This window comes from Mandrillus leucophaeus, unplaced genomic scaffold (assembly GCF_000951045.1).
Source record: "Mandrillus leucophaeus isolate KB7577 unplaced genomic scaffold, Mleu.le_1.0 Scaffold56, whole genome shotgun sequence".
Classification (NCBI taxonomy): domain Eukaryota; kingdom Metazoa; phylum Chordata; class Mammalia; order Primates; family Cercopithecidae; genus Mandrillus; species Mandrillus leucophaeus.
Genome location: NW_012106030.1, coordinates 6,508,462 through 6,520,781, shown reverse-complemented (window position 1 = coordinate 6,520,781; position 12,320 = coordinate 6,508,462). Strand labels below are relative to the sequence as shown.

General features: G+C 40.9%; 1 protein-coding gene across 2 annotated transcripts in view; it reads left to right on the top strand.

The window, feature by feature from the left end:
• Positions 1 to 11,003: 11,003 nt before the first annotated feature.
• Positions 11,004 to 12,320, top strand: part of DCDC2 (doublecortin domain containing 2) — a 234,902-nt gene continuing 233,585 nt past the window's right edge. The window contains exon 1 of one of the 2 annotated variants that reach the window (XM_011998172.1): positions 11,004 to 11,140. The gene's annotated coding sequence lies outside the window, so the exon portion shown is untranslated. The remainder of the gene's footprint in view (positions 11,141 to 12,320) is intronic. The other variant, XM_011998171.1, reaches the window with a different exon arrangement.

The window sequence follows — 12,320 nt, the reverse complement described above, 5'->3', positions numbered from 1 at the left end:
ATGAGGAACTGCAGTGATTGTAGATAAGGCCAGAGTGGGAGGCAGGGACTAGGTCATGCTGGTCTCACGCTTTGTCAGCCATGGCAAGGAGATTTGATTTCATTTTTTGAGACATGGGGAACTCTTGAAGGATTTTAAACCAGGGGCAAAGGATTCTACATTTATTTTTAAATGATTGCTCTGGCCTCCTTTTGGAGGCTGGATTGTAGAGAGGCGAGAGTGAAAGCAGAGAGATCTTTGAAAAGCTGCATGTAGCAGGCATCCATAAAATATTTGACAGGCGCTCGGGCTAGGGCAGGTGCAATGGATATGGTGAAGTTAGAGTAAAGAGATATTTAGGAAGCAGAGTGGGTGGGACTTGGTGATTAATAAGAGGAAGATGTATTAGGTTGCTATAGCTGCCATAATGAAATATCAGAGACTGGGTGGCATAAACAACATGAATTAATTTTCTCACAACTCTGGGAGTTAGCAGTCCAAGATCAAGATTACAAATTCGAGGATTGGTTTCTTTTTGTCTCCTTGGCTTGTAAATGTCAATATTCTCTCTGTGTCCTCACATGGTTTTCTCTGTGCATACATCCCTGGTATCTCTTCACGTCCTAATCTCCTCTTCTTTTAAGGACACCAGTTAGATTGAATTAGGGCTCACCCTAATAGAGTCATTTTGCCCACCCTAATAAAGTTAACCCCATGTGGAGATAAGGCCTTTACCTCTTTACCTCTTAACCAAATTCAGTTACATTCTGAGATGCTGGGGGTTAGGGTTTCACCATATGAATTTTAGGGGAACGCAATTCAGTTCATAACAGAAGATAAAGATGAAACCTATTACATCCTTCTAGCAGGAGCAAGATGCTGAATTATGATGCTATATGCTGAATCAGGGATCCCTGGAGGAAGTGAGGGTTTAGATTGGGAGTTCCATTTTGAACATGTTGAGTTCGACATTGCCACATAAATATCCAACAGAATAAACAGCTGGGCTGGGCACAGGGGCTCACATCTGTAATCCTAGCACTTTGAAAGGTCGAGGCGGGTGGATAAGTTGAGGTCAGCAGTTTGAGACCAGTCTGGCTAACATGCGGAAACCCTGTCTCTACAAAAAATGCAAAAATTAGCTGGGTGTGGTGGCAGGCACCTGTTATCCCAGCAACTCGGGAGGCTGAGGCAGGAGAATTGCTTGAACCTGGAAGGTGGAAGTTGCAGTGAGCTGAGATCGTGCCACTACACTCCAGTCTGGGCAACAGAGAAAGACTCCATCTCAAACAAGCAAGCAAATTAAAAAAAAAAACAAATACAAAAATAAAACAAAAAAACGACAGTTGGGTACATTGGTCTGGACCTGGGAAGAAAGTAAGTCTAGGCTAGATAAAGAAATGTAGGAGTTTTGGCATATAGGTAATAAGGGAGGCTATGGGAATGTAGGAGATTCCCTAGGGAGAGAGAGGAGACAAGGGCCCAGGACAGTCTCCAAGGCACACCAAACAACACCGCGGAGGTGGAGGAAGCGCCAGCAAAGGAGATTGAGGAGGGCAGCCCTTTTGTCGCCTCTTAGTATGTCCAGGTGCTCCTCAATTTGTGATGGAGTTACATCCAATAAACCCATCATAAATTGAAAATATCTGGCCAGGCATAGTGGCTTATCCCTGTAGTTCCAGCACTTTGGAAGGCTGTCGTGGGAGGATTACTTGAGACCAGGAGTTTGAGAGCAACCTGGGCAACATAGTGAGACCCTTTCTCAAAAAATAAAAATAAAAAATAAAATTTACCGAGCGTGGTGGCATGCCTGTAGTCTCAGCTACTCAAGAGGTTGAGGAGGGAGGATCCCTTGAGGCCAGGAAGCCGAGGATGCAGTGAGCCGAGATTACACCACAGGACTCCAGCCTCGGTGACAGAGCAAGGTCCTGTCTCAAAAAAAAAAAAAAGTGCATATATATATATAGATACACACACACACACACACATTTAGATATATCTATCGATCTCTATCCCTATATCTCTATATGTCTATTTATAGCTATATCTACATATCTATATCTATCTGTAGATGTATATTTTGTTTTGTTTTTTTGAGACAAAGTCTCACTATGTCGCCCAGGCTGTAGTACAGTAGCATGATCTCGGCTCACTGCAACCTCAGCCTCCCAGGTTCAAGCGATTCTTGTGCCTCAGCCTCCCAGGTAGCTGGGATTACAGGCATGTGCCACCACACCCGGGTAATTTTTCGTATTTTCAGTAGAGACAAGGTTTCGTCCTGTTGCCCAGACTGGTCTCAAACTCCTAAGCTCAGGTGATCCAGCTGCCTCAGCCTCCCAAAATGTTGGGATTACAGGCGTGAGCCACTGCGCCCGGCCACTATAGGTATATCCTATATAAGTCAAAAATGCATTTAATATATCTAATCTACCGAACATCAAAGCTTAGCCTAGCCTACCTTAAACATTCTCACAACCCGTGCATTAGCCTAGGGTTGGACACAAACATCGGACAACACAGTACACTGCAGAGTATTGGTCGCCTATCCTGTTGATCACCTGGCTGACTGGGGGCTCTGCTCATTTCTGCTGCCCACCATCACGAGAGAATATTCTACAGCATATCACAAGCCCAGGAAAAGACCAACATTCAGACTCCAAAGGTTGGTTTCTACTGGTTGTGTATCACTTTGGCAGCATCATAAAGTTACAAAATCATCAGTCAAACCACCATAAGTCAGAGACCATCTATACCACCTAATTGGTGGTAAGCCCCAATAAAATAGTAAAGTTACCCCGAGACCACACTGCTTTTGGCTCTGTTGGTGGAGTAGTGATGGTTCGGCTGGTTGTAATAAAGGGGTTAGAAGTTACTATCAGTGTAATTTTCATTAAGTTCCATAATGAAACAACCTGTGGGCCTCCTTAAAAACCAATTCAGATCCTCAGCTTTGACGTGGGAGGGTGGTTCCCCGTCAAGGTTTTAGAAGTCTGGTCTCACGGTCCCTCTACTGTTTCCCTTGGGACTTTCTGACTGCCATCACCACCATTCTGAACTTGGGTAGGTTCTACTCCTTTTTAAAGTTCTGGTTTAAGCCAGAATATTTGCATTTGTAATCATATGCCAAGCACTGTATGAAGATTGCAAGTAGCAAACTGCAGAAACAAAGTCGATGCAATATTGTATTATGGTTTTACTTTTTCACACTTATTGACCTTAACGGTTTGGTTTCTTCAGGCCAGTAGTTTGCAACTTTTTGTTTAAACCTAAATAACTGTTTGTATTATTTTTTTGTAGATGGTATAGAAATTCCGGCCACATTACATTTGATGAAATGAACTTCCATGTAGTAAGTGTCTACACGCTGAATTTTTCATTTTAGTGAGCCTAATCTATTTTATTGTAGATAAATATTCCATTGTTGTTAGATGATTTTTGACATGGTGAAAATAGCTTTCAGACTCTTCTTATTTTCACATAGCCTAAGGATACAAGGATCTCAGGCTGGGGATCTCCATCCTAAAATAATTGCTTTTCCTTGGTTGCTGGAGGGATGACAATGTGTCTGTTAATCTGTTCTCTCTTTGCTCCTGCTCTCAAAGCACCTTTTGCTAGCAGGCATGTTTTCTAATGAAAACATTTAGATCCACCTGGAGTTAATTTAAACAATTTTACTCTCTTAGCATTTCTCCACGGGACAATAATACATATATAAATTTATATCTCATGCTTCCTATTGACCAAAACACTCACATGTATTTTCTTTTTTTTTTTTTTTGAGATGGAGTTTCACTCTTGTTGCCCAGACTGGAATGCAATGGCACAGTGTCCATTCACTGCAACCTCCGCCTCCTGGGTTCAAGTGATTCTCCTGCTTCAGTCTCTTGAGTACTGGGATTACAGATGTGCGCCACCATACCTGGCTAGTAGAGACAGGGTTTTGCCATGCTGGTCTCGAACTCCTGACCTCAGGTGATCCACCCGCTTTGGCCTCCCAAAGTGCTGGGGTGATAGGCGTGAGCCATCTCGTGCCGCCTGTACTTTCTACTTTGAAAGACAATGGCTAAACATTGTAAGTATATCATATTATAAGACAAAATAGCCTAAAAGAATGTAATCAGACGTGAGACTGAGTTCAAGAGAATCATACTTCCTGAATTTCTAATTTTATTGCTGGAGTTTTAGTGAAAATGTATTTGGCTTTGAATTTAATAAATACTATTTATAAAGTTTATGGTTGATAGATTGCGCATGAAAATGATTGTAGAACATTCTTATATCAGGATTCGTCAACCTTAGTTCTATTGATTTTGGTCCAGATAATTATTTGTGGGGGTGAGAGGTGATCTATGCATTGCAGGATGTTTAACAATATTTCTGACCTTTACTCACTAGGCCCCAGTAGCACCCCTCCCCAGAGTTGTGACAACCAGAAATGTCTCTAGACATTGCTATTATCTTCGGAGTGGTTCTGGTTGAGAACCACTGTGTTTTATAATAAGGAGTAGGATCCACAAACCCCAAGACCATTCCATTTCTTTTTCTTTTTCTGATTTTTAGATGGAGTCTTACTCTGCCACCCAGGCTAGAGTGAAGTGGTACAATCTCATCTCACCGCAACCTCTGCCTCCTGGGTTCAAGCGATTCTCATGCCTCAGCTTCCTGAGTAGTTGAGATTACAGGTGTGCACCCCCACACCTGGCTAATTTTTTGTATTTTTAGTAGAGATGGGGTTTTACCATGTTGGTGAGGCTGATCTTGAACCCCTGACCTCAAATGTTCTGCCCACCTCAGCCTCCCAGAGTGCCGGGATTACAGGTGTGAACCACCTCAGCTGACCTCCCCAAAACCGTTTCTTTTCTTTTAGAAGGTATATCCCTTTAAATGTTCATAGACATCTTCTTCACATATGGTAGATAATAAAATTTGTAAAACGGTTAGTAGACTCCAGCACTAAATTAAATTTATTTTTCTTTTTGCTTTTATGACTTAAAATGTGTTCTGTTTTATTGTGTCCATTACCACAAAATGAAATTCCAGCTTTGTGAGTCTTTTTTTTTTTTTTTTTTTTTTTGAGATGGAGTCTTGCTCTGTCACCCAGGCTTGAGTGCAATGGCGTGATCTCGGCTTATTGCAACCTCCACCTCCCAGGCTCAAGTGATTCTCCTGCCTCAGCTTCCTGAGCAGCTGGGATTACAGGCGCCTGCCACCACGCCTGGCTAATTTTTGTATTTTTAGTAGAGATGGGGTTTCATCATGTTGGCCTGGCTGGTCTCGAACTCCTGACCTTGTTATCCACCCACCTCAGTGTCCCAAAGTTCTGGGACTACCGGCATGAGCCACCACTCCTGGCCCACAGCACCTACAATGGCAGGTGGGCTTCTCTGAGGTCTGTGTCTGTGACCCATCTGAGGATTCCAGGAGATGCCTTTTCCCATGATTTTCAAGGAGTTTGGCCACAGGAGGGAGCACTGTTCCTAAGCTTGCTTGTTTATTCTTAACTATTTTAATACGTGCTTATATTTTAATGTATGATTGTCAGAGAGAGTAAATTCCTATCTAGAAATCAGAAACATAACTAGAGTATACATCAGTACCCTGAACACATCTCCTTTCTTATAATCTAAGCTCATGCTGCCTGACACTGAATTTCTTTTAGTTATAATTTTTGAAATTAGTAGTGTAACATAGTACCTTAAGGTGAAAGATTGCTGCATCACACAGCTATTTTGAAATAATTTCTCGGAATAAAAGTATGGACACTAACATTGTCTACTTTGAAGAAAATGCGTGGCATATGGTGACAGTTGATAATTGGTGCAACCTCTATATGAGATTGATGGGTATATTGAGAAGATGTTGAATGTAAGGTAGCGTTTTTTTTTTCCTCTCCTCCCCTCCCCTCCCCTCTCCTCTCCTCTCCTCTCCTTTCCTTGACGGAATTTCTCTCTTGTCGCCCAGGCTGGAGTGCAGTAGCGCGATCTCGGCTCACTGCAACCTCTACCTGCCAGGCTCAAACAATTCTCCTGCCTCAGCCTGTAGAGTAGCTGGGATTACAGGTGCCCACCACCACACCCAGCTAGTTTTTTGTATTTTTAGTAGAGAAGGGGTTTCACCATGTTGGCCAGGCTGGCCTTAAGCTCCTGACCTCAGGTGATCCACCCATCTCAGCCTCACAAAGTGAGGGGATTACAGGAATGGGCCACTACATCCGGCCCATTTTTTTCTTTTTGTAAGCATTTAACTTCTGTCAAAATGTTTGAGATTTTGGCTTGTAAATATAGTGGATCTTAACAAGTGTACGTTTGTCTGTGTTAAAAAATAAATGCACACACACTTCATATTGTAATATGCTTGAATTGGCTCTGGATAACGGCCAAGAATGATATAGCAAATTTCATGAGAAATGACTTTAACATAACTTAGTTTGGGGAGATAGAGTTAAGTAGAGTAAAACTTTGTATGACATGGTGTACCATTTATTAAATTTCACCATTTTATCTATTTAGAAACCCGGTTCAGTAAAGGATATGCCTCTGTACTTTCTACTCTCTTCTGCCTACATGATCAATGCGAAGCCAGGCCCAGACATGTCTCATCTAGAATGATTTGAGAAGAATTTGATTTCACTTTTCTGAGAAGTTTGGAAAGGATTCTGACTTTATCCAGTTTACCAGACATGACAGTGAAGTTTGTGTGTGTGTGTGTGTTTGTGTGTGTGTGTGTGTGTGTTTTGTTGTTGTTGTTTGTTTTTGTTTTGAGATGGAGTCTTGCTCTGTCACTGAGGCTGGAGTGCAATGGCACGATCCCAACTCACTGCAACCTCCGCCTCCCGGGTTCAAGCAATTCTCCCGCCTCAGCCTCTTGAGTAGCTTACAAGAGCACACCACCACGCCCAACTAATTTTTGTATTTTTAGAAGAGATGAGGTTTCACTATGTTAGCCAGGCTGGTCTCGAACTCTTGACGACAGGTGATCCTCCCGCCTTGGCCTCCTAAAGTGCTAGGATTACAGGCGTGAGTCACTGTGTCTTTTTGGCAGTAAAGTTTTAAAACTGATAGAGAGGTATCTGCACCTTTTTAATTTTTTAAAATTTCTTTTAAATGATGTTGCTAAATGTACATTTTAATGTAACCCTACATCTAAGGAAAGGTCTCAAAGTATCCAAATTTCAATTCGAGATGGCAGAACTTCAGGGAACTAGCACATGCAGGGCATGGGTTTCAGGTGTAGTTGATGAATAGTCTAGCTAAGTGTTCATCGGCTAACCTGACACCCATGTTTCTTTCAATCCTTCTGATTGGGAATGTTTCTAAACTATATTATTCTTTTCTGCAACAGTAAATAGTGATTCTTTGGTGATCTGGGCTGTGTTTATAAATGTAATTTCTTATTGTTAAATATCCTAGAATTAGTTCTCATGTCAGGTAAATGCACTTTTAGTTTCCATAATATCTTACAATTGAAGTGGTTGACGAGGATGCAGACGGTCCCCAACTTACAGTGATTCGACTCTTGATGCTGTAAAAGCAACACACATTCAGTAGATACCATACTTTGGGTACCCATAGGATGGCCAGGCGTGATGGCTCATGCCTATAATCCCAGTACATTGGGAGGCCAAGGCGGGTGGATCACCTGAGGTCAGGTGTTCAAGACCAGCTTGGCATACATGGTGAAATGCCATTTCTACGGAATAAAAAAATTAGCTGGGCATGATGGCGGGTGCCTGTAATCCCAGCTACACAGGAGGCTGAGGCAGGACAATCGCCTGAACCCGGGAGGCAGATGTTGCAGTGAGCCGAGATCGCGCCATTGCACTCCAGCCTGGTAGACAGAGCGAGACTCCGTCTCAAAAAAAGCAAAGAAAAACAAAGAAAAGAAAAAAGAGTACCTATATGACCATTCTGTTTTTCACTTTCAGTACAGTATTCAATAAATTACATGAGGTATTTGACATTTATTATAAATAAGCTTTGTGTGAGATGATTTGCCCAACTGTAGGCTAATGTAAATCTTCTGAACATGTTCAAGCTAGGCTAAGCTGTGATGTTTGCTAGGTTAGGTGTATTAAGTGCATTTTCACTTACAATATTTTGCATTTACAATGGGTTTATCAGGACATAACCCCATTGTAAATTGAAGAGCATCTGTAAAGGAAGATGGCCAGATCCTAAGAAGAGAGATACCAGCTTTGTTTCTTCCTGTACTGGGAAACTGTGATTTTGAAGGTGAAGAAATGTTGATGGCAACTAGACTCTTTCTTTTCTTTTCTTTTCTTTTCTTTTCTTTTCTTTTCTTTTGAGCTGGAGTCTTGCTCTGTTGCCTAGACTTGAGTGCAGTAGTGCAATCTCGGCTCTCTGCAACCTCTGCCTCCCAGGATCAAGCGATTCTCCTGCCTCAGCCTCTCAAGTAGCTGGGATTACAGGCATGCACCACCATGTCCAGCAATTCTTTTATTTTAGTGCAGACAGGGCTTCACCGTGTTAGCCAGGCTGGTCTCGAACTCCTGTCCTCAAATAATCCACCTGCCTCGGCCTCTCAAAGTGCTGGGATTACAGGCGTGAGCCTCTACGCCTGGCCGAGCATAGACTTTTTAGGGAAGGCCAAGTGGTGGCAGAATCCAGTTGTATATGTGATTATGTAGGAGAGATTTACGATCTACAGGCTGGGATGACTACTCCTTACAGTCTAAGGTAACTGTCATTACAAGATGTGCCATTTTTTTTATGTACCCTTAAGAAAGAAAAAAAATTCTAATTAAATGATGACACAATGCCTTCTTATGACATTTCCAAAAATTTTATACTTACTGAAAGTATTCTTTTTTTTTTTTAGGAGACAGGGTTTTACTCTGTCACCTTGACTGGAGTGCAGTTGTGCAATCATAGCTCACTGTAACTTTGAACTCCTGGGGTCAAATAATCCTCACATCTCAACCTCTCAAGTAGCTAGGACTGCAGGTACACAGCATCACATTTGGCTAATGTTTAAATTTTTTGTAGAGGCAGGGGTCTCACTGTGTTATTCAGGCTGGCTGCAAACTCTTGGCCTCAAGCAAGCCTCTCACATCAGCCTCCCCAAAGTGTTGGATTTATAGGCATGAACCACTGCACCTGGCCAAGTATTCTTTTAGACTTACTTATACATAGATTTTTTTTCTTATTTGTCTTTTTTGGACATACATTCTTATAATATAAACATTCTCTTACATTAATGGAGAACTGCAAGCAAAATTTTAGCTAAGGCATTCCTAAAATTTCTTCATTTCAATGCTAAGCCATGTTGTAATCTTAAAAAATATCGGGCAACCTGCTCGGGTCCCCTTCCACGCTGTGGAAGCTTTCCTTTCGCTCTTCACAATAAACTTTGCTACCGTTAAAAAAAAAACCCAAAAAACAAAAACAAAACAAAATAACAACAACAAATCATTGTAAAAGTCAGTTAAACTTAACATCTGAGATGATAACCATGCACACATCCTAGCTAAAGTGATGACAATGTGAACAGTATGATCAAGTTCTGATTTGCTCATGCAATGCATCTATGCCGTGACCACCACCTGGCCAGGACAATTAATTGTAAGAGTTCATTGACTGTAGGGCACATCCTTGTTTCAGAGATTTAAAGATATGGAAAAAGTGTGCATCTTGGTGCTGGAGAGGATGTGGAGAAATAGGAACGCTTTTACACTGTTGTTGGGCATGTAAATTAGTTCAACCATTGTGGAAGATGGTGTGGCGTTTCCTCAAGGATCTAGATCTAGAAATACCATTTGACCCAGCAATCTCATTACTGAGTATATACCCAGAGGATGATAAATCATTCTACTATAAAGACACATGCACACGTATGTTTACTGTGGTACTATTTACAATAGCAAAGACTTGGAACCAACCCAAATGTCCGTTAATGATAGACCGGATAAAGAAAATGTCCCCACATACACTATGGAATACTATGCAGCCATAAAAAAGGATGAGTTCATGTCCTTTGCAGGGAATGGATGAAGCTGGAAACCATCATTCTCAGCAAAATATCACAAGAACAGAAAACCAAACACCACGTGTTCTCACTTATAAGTGGGAGTTGAACAATGAGAACACATGGACACAGGGAGGGGAACATCACACAATGGGGCCTGTCAGGAGGTGTAGGGGTAGAGGAGGGATAGCATTAGGAGAAATACCTAATATAAGTGACGGGTTGATGGATGCAGCAAACCACCATGAGACTCATATACCTATGTAACAAAACTGCACATTCTGCACATGTACCCCAGAACTTAAAGTATAATAATAATTTTTTTAAAAGTGCATCTTGGAATAAATGAAGTGTGGTGATTTGTTTCTTCCTTTATCTTCTCCTCCTCTGGTTTAAATAAATTCCTGATACAAGTTTTGCCTTTTGTCTCCCTCAGATTAAAATTGAGTTGATCATGGTTGAAAAATTACATATAGGCAGGGTTCAGGGTGGGCTGAGTAACATTTTACTGCATTTTTAAGTTAAATGTTCTTAAAACCTTTTTATTCATTCATAAAGATGCTTCAAAATGTGCTTTTAAAATCGACACTCAGTATGGTTTCATTGTATTATCTGAAAATGTCACTGGGAAATGATCAAAAAGATTCCAAACCTGAGGGGTTGAAAAAATGCTATATTGGGCAATTACTGAATCTTCTGTAGTTTTTACGATTAAGGTGGAACCCAATATACGTGAGTAGAAAATAGTAGGATGTCTAGCCTTAATAATACTACCTCCTCTGCTGCTCACAGTCTTATCCACTGATACAAAATTTTTTAATTAAAATTCTCAAACTTTGACATCAGAACATCATAGTTCATTAAAGTAGCCCTTTCCATTAATTCCAGAAACTGGACTCCAGTTAACCAGTAACTTCTGTATCAGTGACATAATTTCCTGCACAATTTTTACTTTGTAATGGTTAACTTCTCTCTTAGTTGTTCGCAGCAGGGGGTAGTTTGCTTGCTTTCCTTTTCTTTTTTTTTTTTTTGAGATGGAATTTCACTCTTGTTGCCCAGGCTGGAGTGCAATGGTGTGATCTCGGCTCACTACAACCTCTGCCTCCCTGGTTCAAGCAATTCTCCTGCCTCAGCCTCCTGAGTAGCTGGGATTATAGGCATGTGCCACCACACCCGGGTAATTTTGTATTTTTAGTAGAGACAGGGTTTCTCCGTGTTGGTCAGGCTGGTCTTGAACTCCCGACCTCCGGTGATCCGCCCTCCTCGGCTTCCCAAAGTGCTTGGATTACAGGTGTGAGCCACCACGCCTGGCCTAGGGCATAGTTTTCTTTCATGAGTCTGCTATTTATTATAGTTCATGGTGACTTAAGACATTTTACCCTATAATAAAACAAAAACCTCTGAGTACTAAGAGATACTACTGTTTGACTTCAGTAACTGTCTGCGAACTAAAAAAAATCCATGAAAGTTACTGACTAAAAAACTGATAGTTCAAACTGGACTATACCAGCAGCAGCCTTTTGATGAGATGGAGTCAGATACTTGGCCATCTAAACATAATTGTTGGTATTAAAGGATAGCGAGAGTCTTTTGTAGTTAAAAAAAGAAACGAACATTTTGTTCTGAGGTTGTGTAAAATTAAGGTCAGTGGAGAAATTTAGCCTGTCAGTGTGTGAAAATATGAAAGAAGCCCCTGTAAAATTTGAAATGGGGTGAATCCAGTTTCATTTCATTGTTCTATTGCTCAAACCTTAAATTACAGAAGGATTAGCACAGTTTAGCAAGAGTAACAACAAAAAACCCCAGCAACCTCAGATGTACACTACTTAAATTTTCGCTTTAATGAAATCTGATAATAATTTGTATGGGCAGCAAGCCAAATAATAGACTTGAATTCTTTAGGGGGAACAAAAGGCATTGACTGCCTAATATATTTGGCTTTATTGATTTTTTTAAACATTGCTTCTGACTAATGTACATGGGATATTTGTACCTGTTTACTTAATGATTATGCATATAAATAATTGAGAGCTGAGAAACAGAAAAACAAAACTTACTTTGATGCAGTAACTAGCACTTGATATCATTCCTGAGGTATTTGCCAGAGTTTGTAGAGTCAAGTAGAAGAAAATGAGAAACAATTTTATTAACTCCTAATCTAAGAGGTTCTTGCTCCCATTGAGAGCAACAAAAATAATTTAATTGTAAGTGAAGGACATGGAGAATTGTCTGGAGTATTGAAAGGATTTTGAGCTTAGGTTGCCCAGTTTCGTGATTTTTTTTCTCCCCATGGCTGGACTGTGAAATCACTATGGAGGAGAAATTGCTTTATTTAAATAGTCCTTCCCTCCCTCCCT